Source organism: Schistocerca americana, chromosome 10 (assembly GCF_021461395.2).
Source record: "Schistocerca americana isolate TAMUIC-IGC-003095 chromosome 10, iqSchAmer2.1, whole genome shotgun sequence".
NCBI classification, from domain to species: Eukaryota; Metazoa; Arthropoda; class Insecta; order Orthoptera; family Acrididae; genus Schistocerca; species Schistocerca americana.
Window position 1 is genome coordinate 73,600,717 of NC_060128.1, and position 16,264 is coordinate 73,616,980.

Consider the following 16,264-nt stretch of genomic DNA (forward strand, 5'->3'; position numbering starts at 1 on the left):
AGACACTTAAGCTTTCTATGACTTGAACCTCTCCTGTGAGTCCAGTTTTAGATTCCGATGCTTCACTTCTGGCTTACTGTATCCCTTGGACCTTCTTATTGACGATGAAACACAGAAACTGCATACGAATGTAATACAAAAGTCACATTGCCGACCTTAGTACTAGAGGATTGACACTCTAACTTTCTATGATTTTAACCTCTCCTAAGAGTCCAGTTTTAGATTCCGATGCTTCACTTCAGAATTACTGTATCCCTTGGACCTTCTTCTTAACGATGAAACACAGAAATTGCATCCGAATTTAATACAAAATGCTCAATGCCGACTTAAGTACAAGTAGACTGACACTCTAACTTTCTATGATTTGAACCTCTCCTGTGAGTCCAGTTTTAGATTCCAATGCCTCGCTTCAGGTTTACTGTATCCCATGGACCATCTTATTGACGATGAAACACAGAAATTGCATACGAATGTAATACAAAAGTCACAATGCCGACTTAAGTACAAGAGGACTGAAACTCTAACTTTCTATGATTTGATCCTCTTCTGTGAGTCCAGTTTTAGATTCTGATGCTTCATTTCAGATTTACTGTATCCCTTGGACCTTCTTATTACCGATGAAACACCGAAATTGCATCCGAATTTAATACAAAAGGCTCAATGCCTACTTAAGTACAAGTAAACTAACACTCTAACATTCTATGATTTGAACCTCTCCTGTGAGACCGGTTTTAGATTCCGATGCTTCACTTCAGGTTTACTGTATCCCTTGAACCTTCTTATTGACGATGGAACACAGAAATTGCATCCGAATTTAATACAAAGGTCACAATGCCGACTTAAGTACCAGAGGACAGACACTTAAACTTTCTATGATTTGAACCTCTCCTGTGAGTCCAGTTTTAGATTCCGATGCTTCACTTCAGGTTTACTGTATCCCTTGGACCTTCTTATTGACGATGAAACACAGAAATTGCATACGAATGTAATACAAAAGTCACAATGCCGACCTTAGTACTACAGGACTGACACTCTAACTTTCTTTGATTTTAACCTCTCCCAAGAGTCCAGTTTTAGATTCCGATGCTTCACTTCAGATTTACTGTATCCCTTGGACCTCCTTATTAACGATCAAACACAGGAATTGCATCCGAATTTAATGCAACTGGCACAATGCCGACTTAAGTACAAGGGGACTGACACTCTAACTTTCTATGATTTGTACCTCTCCTGTGAGTCCAGTTTTCGATTCCGATGCTTCACTTCAGATTTACTGTATCCGTTGCACATTCTTATTAACGATGAAGCACAGAAATTGCATCCGAATTTAATACAAAAGGCACCATGCCGACCTAAGTACAAGAAGACTGACACTCTAACTTTCTATGATATTAACCTCTCCTGTGAGTCCAGCTTTAGATTCCGATGCTTCACTTCAGGTTTACTGTATCCCTTGGACCTTCTTATTGACGATGAACTACAGAAATTGCATCCGAATTTAATACAAAAGTCAGAATGCCGACTTAAGTACAAGAGGACTGAAACTCTAACTTTCTATGATTTGAACCTCTCCTGTGAGTCCAGTTTTAGATTCTGATGCTTCACTTCAGATTTACTGTATCCCTTGGACCTTCTTATTAACGATGAAACACAGAAATTGCATCCGAGTTTAATACAAAAGGCACAATGCCGACTTAAGTACAAGCGGACTGACACTCTAACTTTCTATGATTTGAACTTCTCCTGTGAGTCCAGTTTTAGATTCCGATGCTTCACTTCAGGTTTACTGTATCCCTTGGACCTTCTTATTGACGATGAAACACAGAAATTGCATCCGAAATTAATACAAAGGTCACAATGCCGACTTAAGTACAAGAGGACAGACACTTAAGCTTTCTATGACTTGAACCTCTCCTGTGAGTCCAGTTTTAGATTCCGATGCTTCACTTCTGGCTTACTGTATCCCTTGGACCTTCTTACTGACGATGAAACACAGAAACTGCATACGAATGTAATACAAAAGTCACATTGCCGACCTTAGTACTAGTGGATTGACACTCTAACTTTCTATGATTTGAACCTCTCCTGTGAGTCCAGTTTTAGATTCTGATGCTTCACTTCAGATTTACTGTATCCCTTGGACCTTCTTATTAACGATGAAACACAGAAATTGCATCCGAGTTTAATACAAAAGGCACAATGCCGACTTAAGTACAAGCGGACTGACACTCTAACTTTCTATGATTTGAACCTCTCCTGTGAGTCCAGTTTTAGATTCCGATGCTTCACTTCAGGTTTACTGTATCCCTTGGACCTTCTTATTGACGATGAAACACAGAAATTGCATCCGAAATTAATACAAAGGTCACAATGCCGACTTAAGTACAAGAGGACAGACACTTAAGCTTTCTATGACTTGAACCTCTCCTGTGAGTCCAGTTTTAGATTCCGATGCTTCACTTCTGGCTTACTGTATCCCTTGGACCTTCTTATTGACGATGAAACACAGAAACTGCATACGAATGTAATACAAAAGTCACATTGCCGACCTTAGTACTAGAGGATTGACACTCTAACTTTCTATGATTTTAACCTCTCCTAAGAGTCCAGTTTTAGATTCCGATGCTTCACTTCAGAATTACTGTATCCCTTGGACCTTCTTCTTAATGATGAAACACAGAAATTGCATCCGAATTTAATACAAAAGGCTCAATGCCGACTTAAGTACAAGTAGACTGACACTCTAACTTTCTATGATTTGAACCTCTCCTGTGAGTCCAGTTTTAGATTCCAATGCCTCGCTTCAGGTTTACTGTATCCCATGGACCATCTTATTGACGATGAAACACAGAAATTGCATACGAATGTAGTACAAAAGTCACAATGTCGACTTAAGTACAAGAGGACTGAAACTCTAACTTTCTATGATTTGATCCTCTTCTGTGAGTCCAGTTTTAGATTCTGATGCTTCATTTCAGATTTACTGTAACCCTTGGACCTTCTTATTACCGATGAAACACCGAAATTGCATCCGAATTTAATACAAAAGGCTCAATGCCTACTTAAGAACAAGTAAACTAACACTCTAACATTCTATGATTTGAACCTCTCCTGTGAGACCGGTTTTAGATTCCGATGCTTCACTTCAGGTTTACTGTATTCCTTGAACCTTCTTATTGACGATGGAACACAGAAATTGCATTCGAATTTAATACAAAGGTCACAATGCCGACTTAAGTACGAGAGGACAGTCACTTAAACTTTCTATGATTTGAACCTCTCCTGTGAGTCCAGTTTTAGATTCTGATGCTTCACTTCAAATTTACTGTATCCCTTGGACCTTCTTATTAACGTTGAAATACAGAAATATCATCCGAATTTAATACAATAGTCACAATGCCGACTTAAGTACAAGCGGACTGACACTGTCACTTGCTATGATTTGAACCTCTCCTGTGAGTCCAGTTTTCGATTCCAATGCTTCACTTCAGGTTTACTGTATCCCTTGGATCTTCTTATTGACGATGAAACACAGAAATTGCATCCGAATTTAATAGAAAAGGCACAATGCCGACCTAAGTACAAGAAGACTGACACTCTAACTTTCTATGATATTAACCTCTCCTGTGAGTCCAGCTTTAGATTCCGATGCTTCACTTCAGGTTTACTGTATCCCTTGGACCTTCTTATTGACGATGAATTACAGAAATTGCATCCGAATTTAATACAAAAGTCACAATGCCGACTTAAGTACAAGAGGACTGAAACTCTAACTTTCTATGATTTGATCCTCTCCTGTAAGTCCAGTTTTAGATTCTGATGCTTCACTTCAGATTTACTGTATCCCTTGGACCTTCTTATTAACGATGAAACACAGACATTGCATCCGAGTTTAATACAAAAGGCACAATGCCGACTTAAGTACAAGCGGACTGACACTCTAACTTTCTATGATTTGAACCTCTCCTGTGAGTCCAGTTTTAGATTCCGATGCTTCACTTCAGGTTTACTGTATCCCTTGGACCTTCTTATTGACGATGAAACACAGAAATTGCATCTGAAATTAATACAAAGGTCACAATGCCGACTTAAGTACAAGAGGACAGACACTTAAGCTTTCTATGACTTGAACCTCTCCTGTGAGTCCAGTTTTAGATTCCGATGCTTCACTTCTGGCTTACTGTATCCCTTGGACCTTCTTATTGACGATGAAACACAGAAACTGGATACGAATGTAATACAAAAGTCACATTGCCGACCTTAGTACTAGTGGATTGACACTCTAACTTTCTATGATTTTAACCTCTCCTAAGAGTCCAGTTTTAGATTCCGATGCTTCACTTCAGAATTACTGTATCCCTTGGACCTTCTTCTTAACGATGAAACACAGAAATTGCATCCGAATTTAATACAAAAGGTTCAATGCCGACTTACGTACAAGTAGACTGACACTCTAACTTTCTTTGATTTGAACCTCTCCTGTGAGTCCAGTTTTAGATTCCAATGCCTCGCTTCAGGTTTACTGTATCCCATGGACCATTTTATTGACGATGAAACACAGAAATTGCATACGAATGTAATCCAAAAGTCACAATGCCGACTTAAGTACAAGAGGACTGAAACTCTAACTTTCTATGATTTGATCCTCTTCTGTGAGTCCAGTTTTAGATTCTGATGCTTCATTTCAGATTTACTGTATCCCTTGGACCTTCTTATTACCGATGAAACACCGAAATTGCATCCGAATTTAATACAAAAGGCTCAATGCCTACTTAAGTACAAGTAAACTAACACTCTAACATTCTATGATTTGAACCTCTCCTGTGAGACCGGTTTTAGATTCCGATGCTTCACTTCAGGTTTACTGTATCCCTTGAACCTTCTTATTGACGATGGAACACAGAAATTGCATCCGAATTTAATACAAAGGTCACAATGCCGACTTAAGTACGTGAGGACAGACACTTAAACTTTCTATGATTTGAACCTCTCCTGTGAGTCCAGTTTTAGATTCTGATGCTTCACTTCAGATTTACTGTATCCCTTGGACCTTCTTATTAACGTTGAAATACAGAAATTGCATCCGAATTTAATACAAAAGGCACAATGCCGACTTAAGTATAAGCGGACTGACACTCTAACTTTCTATGATTTGAACCTCTCCTGTGAGTCCAGTTTTAGATTCCGATGCTTCACTTCAGGTCTACTGTATCCCTTGGACCTTCTTCTTGACTATGAAACACAGAAATTGCATCCGAATTTAATACAAAGGTCACAATGCCGACTTCAGTACAAGAGGACCGACACTTAAATTTTCTATGATTTGAACCTCTCCTGTGAGTCCAGTTTTAGATTCCGATGCTTCACTTCAGGTTTACTGTATCCCTTGGACCTTCTTATTGACGATGAAACACAGAAATTGCATACGAATGTAATACAAAAGTCGCAATGCCGACCTTAGTACTAGAGGGCTGACACTCTAACTTTCTTTGATTTTAACCTCTCCCAAGAGCCCAGTTTTAGATTCCGATGCTTCACTTCAGATTTACTGTATCCCTTGGACCTCCTTATTAACGATCAAACACAGGAATTGCATCCGAATTTAATGCAAATGGCACAATGCCGACTTAAGTACAAGGGGACTGACACTCTAACTTTCTATGATTTGTACCTCTCCTGTGAGTCCAGTTTCAGATTCCGATGCTTCGCTTCAGGTTTACTGTATCCTTTGTACCTTCTTATTGACGATGAAACACAGAAATTGCATACGAATGTAATACAAAAGTCACAATGCCGACTTAAGTACAAAAGGACTGAAACTCTAACTTTCTATGATTTGAACCTCTCCTGTGAGTCCAGTTTTAGATTCTGATGCTTCACTTCAGATTTACTGTATCCCTTGCACCTTCTTACTAACGATGAAACACAGAAATTGCATCCGAACTTAATACAAAGGTCACAAAGCCGACTTAACTACAAGAGGACAGACACTTAAACTTTCTATGATTTGAACCCCTCCTGTGAGTCCAGTTTTAGATTCCGATGCTTCACTTCAGCCTTACTGCATCCCTTGTACCTTCTTATTGACGATGAAACACAGAAATTGCATACGAATGTAATACAAAAGTCACAATGCCGACTTAAGTACAAGAGGACTGATACTTTAACTTTCTATGATTTGAACCTCTCCTGTGAGTCCAGTTGTGGATTCTAATACTTCATTTCAGATTTACTGTATCTCTTGGACCTTCTTATTAACGATGAAACACAGAAATTGCATCCGTATTTAAAACAAAAGGCACAATGCCGACTTATGTACAAGAAGACTGACACTATAACTTTCTATGATTTGAACCTCTCCTGTGAGTCCAGTTTTAGATTCCGATGCTTCACTTCAGGTTTACTGTATCCCTTGGACTTTCTTATTGACGATGGAACACAGAAATTGCATCCGAATTTAATACAAAGGTCACAATGATGACTTAAGTACAGGAGGACAGACACTTAAACTTTCTATCATTTGAACCTCTCCTGTGAGTCCAGTTTTAGATTCCAATGCTTCACTTCAGGTTTACTGTATCCCTTGGACCTTCTTATTGACGATGAAACACAGAAACTGCATACGAATGAATACAAAAGTCACATTGCCGACCTTAGTACTAGAGGATTGACACTCTAACTTTCTATGATTTTAACCTCTCCTAAGAGTCCAGTTTTAGATTCCGATGCTTCACTTCAGAATTACTGTATCCCTTGGACCTTCTTCTTAACGATGAAACACAGAAATTGCATCCGAATTTAATACAAAAGGCTCAATGCCGACTTAAGTACAAGTAGACTGACACTCTAACTTTCTATGATTTGAACCTCTCCTGTGAGTCCAGTTTTAGATTCCAATGCCTCGCTTCAGGTTTACTGTATCCCATGGACCATCTTATTGACGATGAAACACAGAAATTGCATACGAATGTAATACAAAAGTCACAATGTCGACTTAAGTACAAGAGGACTGAAACTCTAACTTTCTATGATTTGATCCTCTTCTGTGAGTCCAGTTTTAGATTCTGATGCTTCATTTCAGATTTACTGTAACCCTTGGACCTTCTTATTACCGATGAAACACCGAAATTGCATCCGAATTTAATACAAAAGGCTCAATGCCTACTTAAGAACAAGTAAACTAACACTCTAACATTCTATGATTTGAACCTCTCCTGTGAGACCGGTTTTAGATTCCGATGCTTCACTTCAGGTTTACTGTATCCCTTGAACCTTCTTATTGACGATGGAACACAGAAATTGCATTCGAATTTAATACAAAGGTCACAATGCCGACTTAAGTACGAGAGGACAGTCACTTAAACTTTCTATGATTTGAACCTCTCCTGTGAGTCCAGTTTTAGATTCTGATGCTTCACTTCAAATTTACTGTATCCCTTGGACCTTCTTATTAACGTTGAAATACAGAAATATCATCCGAATTTAATACAATAGTCACAATGCCGACTTAAGTACAAGCGGACTGACACTGTCACTTGCTATGATTTGAACCTCTCCTGTGAGTCCAGTTTTCGATTCCAATGCTTCACTTCAGGTTTACTGTATCCCTTGGATCTTCTTATTGACGATGAAACACAGAAATTGCATCCGAATTTAATAGAAAAGGCACAATGCCGACCTAAGTACAAGAAGACTGACACTCTAACTTTCTATGATATTAACCTCTCCTGTGAGTCCAGCTTTAGATTCCGATGCTTCACTTCAGGTTTACTGTATCCCTTGGACCTTCTTATTGACGATGAATTACAGAAATTGCATCCGAATTTAATACAAAAGTCACAATGCCGACTTAAGTACAAGAGGACTGAAACTCTAACTTTCTATGATTTGATCCTCTCCTGTAAGTCCAGTTTTAGATTCTGATGCTTCACTTCAGATTTACTGTATCCCTTGGACCTTCTTATTAACGATGAAACACAGAAATTGCATCCGAGTTTAATACAAAAGGCACAATGCCGACTTAAGTACAAGCGGACTGACACTCTAACTTTCTATGATTTGAACCTCTCCTGTGAGTCCAGTTTTAGATTCCGATGCTTCACTTCAGGTTTACTGTATCCCTTGGACCTTCTTATTGACGATGAAAAACAGAAATTGCATCTGAAATTAATACAAAGGTCACAATGCCGACTTAAGTACAAGAGGACAGACACTTAAGCTTTCTATGACTTGAACCTCTCCTGTGAGTCCAGTTTTAGATTCCGATGCTTCACTTCTGGCTTACTGTATCCCTTGGACCTTCTTATTGACGATGAAACACAGAAACTGGATACGAATGTAATACAAAAGTCACATTGCCGACCTTAGTACTAGTGGATTGACACTCTAACTTTCTATGATTTTAACCTCTCCTAAGAGTCCAGTTTTAGATTCCGATGCTTCACTTCAGAATTACTGTATCCCTTGGACCTTCTTCTTAACGATGAAACACAGAAATTGCATCCGAATTTAATACAAAAGGTTCAATGCCGACTTACGTACAAGTAGACTGACACTCTAACTTTCTTTGATTTGAACCTCTCCTGTGAGTCCAGTTTTAGATTCCAATGCCTCGCTTCAGGTTTACTGTATCCCATGGACCATTTTATTGACGATGAAACACAGAAATTGCATACGAATGTAATCCAAAAGTCACAATGCCGACTTAAGTACAAGAGGACTGAAACTCTAACTTTCTATGATTTGATCCTCTTCTGTGAGTCCAGTTTTAGATTCTGATGCTTCATTTCAGATTTACTGTATCCCTTGGACCTTCTTATTACCGATGAAACACCGAAATTGCATCCGAATTTAATACAAAAGGCTCAATGCCTACTTAAGTACAAGTAAACTAACACTCTAACATTCTATGATTTGAACCTCTCCTGTGAGACCGGTTTTAGATTCCGATGCTTCACTTCAGGCTTACTGTATCCCTTGAACCTTCTTATTGACGATGGAACACAGAAATTGCATCCGAATTTAATACAAAGGTCACAATGCCGACTTAAGTACGTGAGGACAGACATATAAACTTTCTATGATTTGAACCTCTCCTATGAGTCCAGTTTTAGATTCTGATGCTTCACTTCAGATTTACTGTATCCCTTGGACCTTCTTATTAACGTTGAAATACAGAAATTGCATCCGAATTTAATACAAAAGGCACAATGCCGACTTAAGTATAAGCGGACTGACACTCTAACTTTCTATGATTTGAACCTCTCCTGTGAGACCGGTTTTAGATTCCGATGCTTCACTTCAGGCTTACTGTATCCCTTGAACCTTCTTATTGACGATGGAACACAGAAATTGCATCCGAATTTAATACAAAGGTCACAATGCCGACTTAAGTACGTGAGGACAGACATATAAACTTTCTATGATTTGAACCTCTCCTGTGAGTCCAGTTTTAGATTCCGATGCTTCACTTCAGGTCTACTGTATCCCTTGGACCTTCTTCTTGACTATGAAACACAGAAATTGCATCCGAATTTAATACAAAGGTCACAATGCCGACTTCAGTACAAGAGGACCGACACTTAAATTTTCTATGATTTGAACCTCTCCTGTGAGTCCAGTTTTAGATTCCGATGCTTCACTTCAGGTTTACTGTATCCCTTGGACCTTCTTATTGACGATGAAACACAGAAATTGCATACGAATGTAATACAAAAGTCGCAATGCCGACCTTAGTACTAGAGGGCTGACACTCTAACTTTCTTTGATTTTAACCTCTCCCAAGAGCCCAGTTTTAGATTCCGATGCTTCACTTCAGATTTACTGTATCCCTTGGACCTCCTTATTAACGATCAAACACAGGAATTGCATCCGAATTTAATGCAAATGGCACAATGCCGACTTAAGTACAAGGGGACTGACACTCTAACTTTCTATGATTTGTACCTCTCCTGTGAGTCCAGTTTCAGATTCCGATGCTTCGCTTCAGGTTTACTGTATCCTTTGTACCTTCTTATTGACGATGAAACACAGAAATTGCATACGAATGTAATACAAAAGTCACAATGCCGACTTAAGTACAAAAGGACTGAAACTCTAACTTTCTATGATTTGAACCTCTCCTGTGAGTCCAGTTTTAGATTCTGATGCTTCACTTCAGATTTACTGTATCCCTTGCACCTTCTTACTAACGATGAAACACAGAAATTGCATCCGAACTTAATACAAAGGTCACAAAGCCGACTTAACTACAAGAGGACAGACACTTAAACTTTCTATGATTTGAACCCCTCCTGTGAGTCCAGTTTTAGATTCCGATGCTTCACTTCAGCCTTACTGCATCCCTTGTACCTTCTTATTGACGATGAAACACAGAAATTGCATACGAATGTAATACAAAAGTCACAATGCCGACTTAAGTACAAGAGGACTGATACTTTAACTTTCTATGATTTGAACCTCTCCTGTGAGTCCAGTTGTGGATTCTAATACTTCATTTCAGATTTACTGTATCTCTTGGACCTTCTTATTAACGATGAAACACAGAAATTGCATCCGTATTTAAAACAAAAGGCACAATGCCGACTTATGTACAAGAAGACTGACACTATAACTTTCTATGATTTGAACCTCTCCTGTGAGTCCAGTTTTAGATTCCGATGCTTCACTTCAGGTTTACTGTATCCCTTGGACTTTCTTATTGACGATGGAACACAGATATTTGCATCCGAATTTAATACAAAGGTCACAATGATGACTTAAGTACAGGAGGACAGACACTTAAACTTTCTATCATTTGAACCTCTCCTGTGAGTCCAGTTTTAGATTCCAATGCTTCACTTCAGGTTTACTGTATCCCTTGGACCTTCTTATTGACGATGAAATACAGAAATTGCATACGAATGTGATGCAAAAGCCACAATGCCGACCTTAGTACTGGAGGACTGACACTCTAAATTTCTATGATGTTAACCTCTCCTAAGAGTCCAGTTTTAGATTCCGATGCTTCACTTCAGGTTTACTGTATCCCTTGGACCTTCTTATTAACGATGAAACACACAAATTGCATCCGAATTTAATACAAAAGGCACAATGCCGACTTAAGTACAAGAGGACTGGCACTCTAACTTTCTATGATTTGAACCTCTCCTGTGAGTCCAGTTTTAGATTCCGATGCTTCGCTTGAGGTTTACTGTATCCCTTGGACCTTCTTATTGACATTGAAACACAGAAATTGCATACGAATGTAATACAAAAGTCACAATGCCGACTTAAGTACAAGAGGACTGAAACTCTAACTCTCTATGATTTGAACCTCTCCTGTGAGTCCAGTTTTAGATTCTAATGCTACACTTCAGATTTACTGTATCCCTTGCACCTTCTTATTATCGATGAAACACAGTAATTGCATTCGAATTTAATACAAAAGGCACAATCCCGACTTAAGTACAAGAGAACTGACACTCTAACTTTTTGTGATTTGAACCTCTCCTGTGAGTCCAGTTTTCGATTCCGATGCTTCACTTCAGGTTTACTGTATCCCTTGGACCTTATTATTAACGATGAAACACAGAAATTGCATACGAATGTAATACAAAAGTCACAATGCCGACTTATGTACAAGAAGACTGACACTATAACTTTCTATGATTTGAATATCTCCTCTGAATCCAGTTTTAGATTCCGATGCTACACTTCAGGTTTACTGTATCCGTTGGACCTTCTTATTGACGATGGAACACAGAAATTGCATCCGAATTTAATACAAAAGTCACAATGCCGACTTAAGTACAAGAGGTGTGACACTCTAACTTTCTATGATTTGAACCTCTCCTGTGAGTCCAGTTTTAGATTCCGATGCCTCGCTTCAGGTGTACTGTATCCCTTGGAATTTGTCATTGACGATGAAACACAGAAATTGCATACGAATGTAATACAAAAGTCACAATGCCGACTTAAGTACAAGAGGACTGAAACTCTAACTTTCTATGATTTGAACCTCTCCTGTGAGTCCAGTTTTAGATTCTGATGCTTCACTTCAGATTTACTGCATCCCTTGCACCTTCTTAATAGCGATGAGACACAGAAATTGCATACGAATGTAATACAAAAGTCACATTGCTGACCTTAGTACTAGAGGACGGACACTCTAACTTTCTATGATTTTAACCTCTCCTAAGAGTCCAGTTTTAGATTCCGATGCTTCACTTCAGAATTACTGTATCCCTTGGACCTTCTTCTTAACGATGAAACACAGAAATTGCATCCGAATTTAATACAAAAGGCTCAATGCCGACTTAAGTACAAGTAGACTGACACTCTAACTTTCTATGATTTGAACCTCTCCTGTGAGTCCAGTTTTAGATTCCAATGCCTCGCTTCAGGTTTACTGTATCCCATGGACCATCTTATTGACGATGAAACACAGAAATTGCATACGAATGTAATACAAAAGTCACAATGTCGACTTAAGTACAAGAGGACTGAAACTCTAACTTTCTATGATTTGATCCTCTTCTGTGAGTCCAGTTTTAGATTCTGATGCTTCATTTCAGATTTACTGTAACCCTTGGACCTTCTTATTACCGATGAAACACCGAAATTGCATCCGAATTTAATACAAAAGGCTCAATGCCTACTTAAGAACAAGTAAACTAACACTCTAACATTCTATGATTTGAACCTCTCCTGTGAGACCGGTTTTAGATTCCGATGCTTCACTTCAGGTTTACTGTATCCCTTGAACCTTCTTATTGACGATGGAACACAGAAATTGCATTCGAATTTAATACAAAGGTCACAATGCCGACTTAAGTACGAGAGGACAGTCACTTAAACTTTCTATGATTTGAACCTCTCCTGTGAGTCCAGTTTTAGATTCTGATGCTTCACTTCAAATTTACTGTATCCCTTGGACCTTCTTATTAACGTTGAAATACAGAAATATCATCCGAATTTAATACAATAGTCACAATGCCGACTTAAGTACAAGCGGACTGACACTGTCGCTTGCTATGATTTGAACCTCTCCTGTGAGTCCAGTTTTCGATTCCAATGCTTCACTTCAGGTTTACTGTATCCCTTGGATCTTCTTATTGACGATGAAACACAGAAATTGCATCCGAATTTAATAGAAAAGGCACAATGCCGACCTAAGTACAAGAAGACTGACACTCTAACTTTCTATGATATTAACCTCTCCTGTGAGTCCAGCTTTAGATTCCGATGCTTCACTTCAGGTTTACTGTGTCCCTTGGACCTTCTTATTGACGATGAATTACAGAAATTGCATCCGAATTTAATACAAAAGTCACAATGCCGACTTAAGTACAAGAGGACTGAAACTCTAACTTTCTATGATTTGATCCTCTCCTGTAAGTCCAGTTTTAGATTCTGATGCTTCACTTCAGATTTACTGTATCCCTTGGACCTTCTTATTAACGATGAAACACAGAAATTGCATCCGAGTTTAATACAAAAGGCACAATGCCGACTTAAGTACAAGCGGACTGACACTCTAACTTTCTATGATTTGAACCTCTCCTGTGAGTCCAGTTTTAGATTCCGATGCTTCACTTCAGGTTTACTGTATCCCTTGGACCTTCTTATTGACGATGAAAAACAGAAATTGCATCTGAAATTAATACAAAGGTCACAATGCCGACTTAAGTACAAGAGGACAGACACTTAAGCTTTCTATGACTTGAACCTCTCCTGTGAGTCCAGTTTTAGATTCCGATGCTTCACTTCTGGCTTACTGTATCCCTTGGACCTTCCTATTGACGATGAAACACAGAAACTGGATACGAATGTAATACAAAAGTCACATTGCCGACCTTAGTACTAGTGGATTGACACTCTAATTTTCTATGATTTTAACCTCTCCTAAGAGTCCAGTTTTAGATTCCGATGCTTCACTTCAGAATTACTGTATCCCTTGGACCTTCTTCTTAACGATGAAACACAGAAATTGCATCCGAATTTAATACAAAAGGTTCAATGCCGACTTACGTACAAGTAGACTGACACTCTAACTTTCTTTGATTTGAACCTCTCCTGTGAGTCCAGTTTTAGGTTCCAATGCCTCGCTTCAGGTTTACTGTATCCCATGGACCATTTTATTGACGATGAAACACAGAAATTGCATACGAATGTAATCCAAAAGTCACAATGCCGACTTAAGTACAAGAGGACTGAAACTCTAACTTTCTATGATTTGATCCTCTTCTGTGAGTCCAGTTTTAGATTCTGATGCTTCATTTCAGATTTACTGTATCCCTTGGACCTTCTTATTACCGATGAAACACCGAAATTGCATCCGAATTTAATACAAAAGGCTCAATGCCTACTTAAGTACAAGTAAACTAACACTCTAACATTCTATGATTTGAACCTCTCCTGTGAGACCGGTTTTAGATTCCGATGCTTCACTTCAGGTTTACTGTATCCCTTGAACCTTCTTATTGACGATGGAACACAGAAATTGCATCCGAATTTAATACAAAGGTCACAATGCCGACTTAAGTACGTGAGGACAGACACTTAAACTTTCTATGATTTGAACCTCTCCTGTGAGTCCAGTTTTAGATTCTGATGCTTCACTTCAGATTTACTGTATCCCTTGGACCTTCTTATTAACGTTGAAATACAGAAATTGCATCCGAATTTAATACAAAAGGCACAATGCCGACTTAAGTATAAGCGGACTGACACTCTAACTTTCTATGATTTGAACCTCTCCTGTGAGTCCAGTTTTAGATTCCGATGCTTCACTTCAGGTCTACTGTATCCCTTGGACCTTCTTCTTGACTATGAAACACAGAAATTGCATCCGAATTTAATACAAAGGTCACAATGCCGACTTCAGTACAAGAGGACCGACACTTAAATTTTCTATGATTTGAACCTCTCCTGTGAGTCCAGTTTTAGATTCCGATGCTTCACTTCAGGTTTACTGTATCCCTTGGACCTTCTTATTGACGATGAAACACAGAAATTGCATACGAATGTAATACAAAAGTCGCAATGCCGACCTTAGTACTAGAGGGCTGACACTCTAACTTTCTTTGATTTTAACCTCTCCCAAGAGCCCAGTTTTAGATTCCGATGCTTCACTTCAGATTTACTGTATCCCTTGGACCTCCTTATTAACGATCAAACACAGGAATTGCATCCGAATTTAATGCAAATGGCACAATGCCGACTTAAGTACAAGGGGACTGACACTCTAACTTTCTATGATTTGTACCTCTCCTGTGAGTCCAGTTTCAGATTCCGATGCTTCGCTTCAGGTTTACTGTATCCTTTGTACCTTCTTATTGACGATGAAACACAGAAATTGCATACGAATGTAATACAAAAGTCACAATGCCGACTTAAGTACAAAAGGACTGAAACTCTAACTTTCTATGATTTGAACCTCTCCTGTGAGTCCAGTTTTAGATTCTGATGCTTCACTTCAGATTTACTGTATCCCTTGCACCTTCTTACTAACGATGAAACACAGAAATTGCATCCGAACTTAATACAAAGGTCACAAAGCCGACTTAACTACAAGAGGACAGACACTTAAACTTTCTATGATTTGAACCCCTCCTGTGAGTCCAGTTTTAGATTCCGATGCTTCACTTCAGCCTTACTGCATCCCTTGTACCTTCTTATTGACGATGAAACACAGAAATTGCATACGAATGTAATACAAAAGTCACAATGCCGACTTAAGTACAAGAGGACTGATACTTTAACTTTCTATGATTTGAACCTCTCCTGTGAGTCCAGTTGTGGATTCTAATACTTCATTTCAGATTTACTGTATCTCTTGGACCTTCTTATTAACGATGAAACACAGAAATTGCATCCGTATTTAAAACAAAAGGCACAATGCCGACTTATGTACAAGAAGACTGACACTATAACTTTCTATGATTTGAACCTCTCCTGTGAGTCCAGTTTTAGATTCCGATGCTTCACTTCAGGTTTACTGTATCCCTTGGAGTTTCTTATTGACGATGGAACACAGAAATTGCATCCGAATTTAATACAAAGGTCACAATGATGACTTAAGTACAGGAGGACAGACACTTAAACTTTCTATCATTTGAACCTCTCCTGTGAGTCCAGTTTTAGATTCCAATGCTTCACTTCAGGTTTACTGTATCCCTTGGACCTTCTTATTGACGATGAAATACAGAAATTGCATACGAATGTAATGCAAAAGCCACAATGCCGACCTTAGTACTGGAGGACTGACACTCTAAATTTCTAT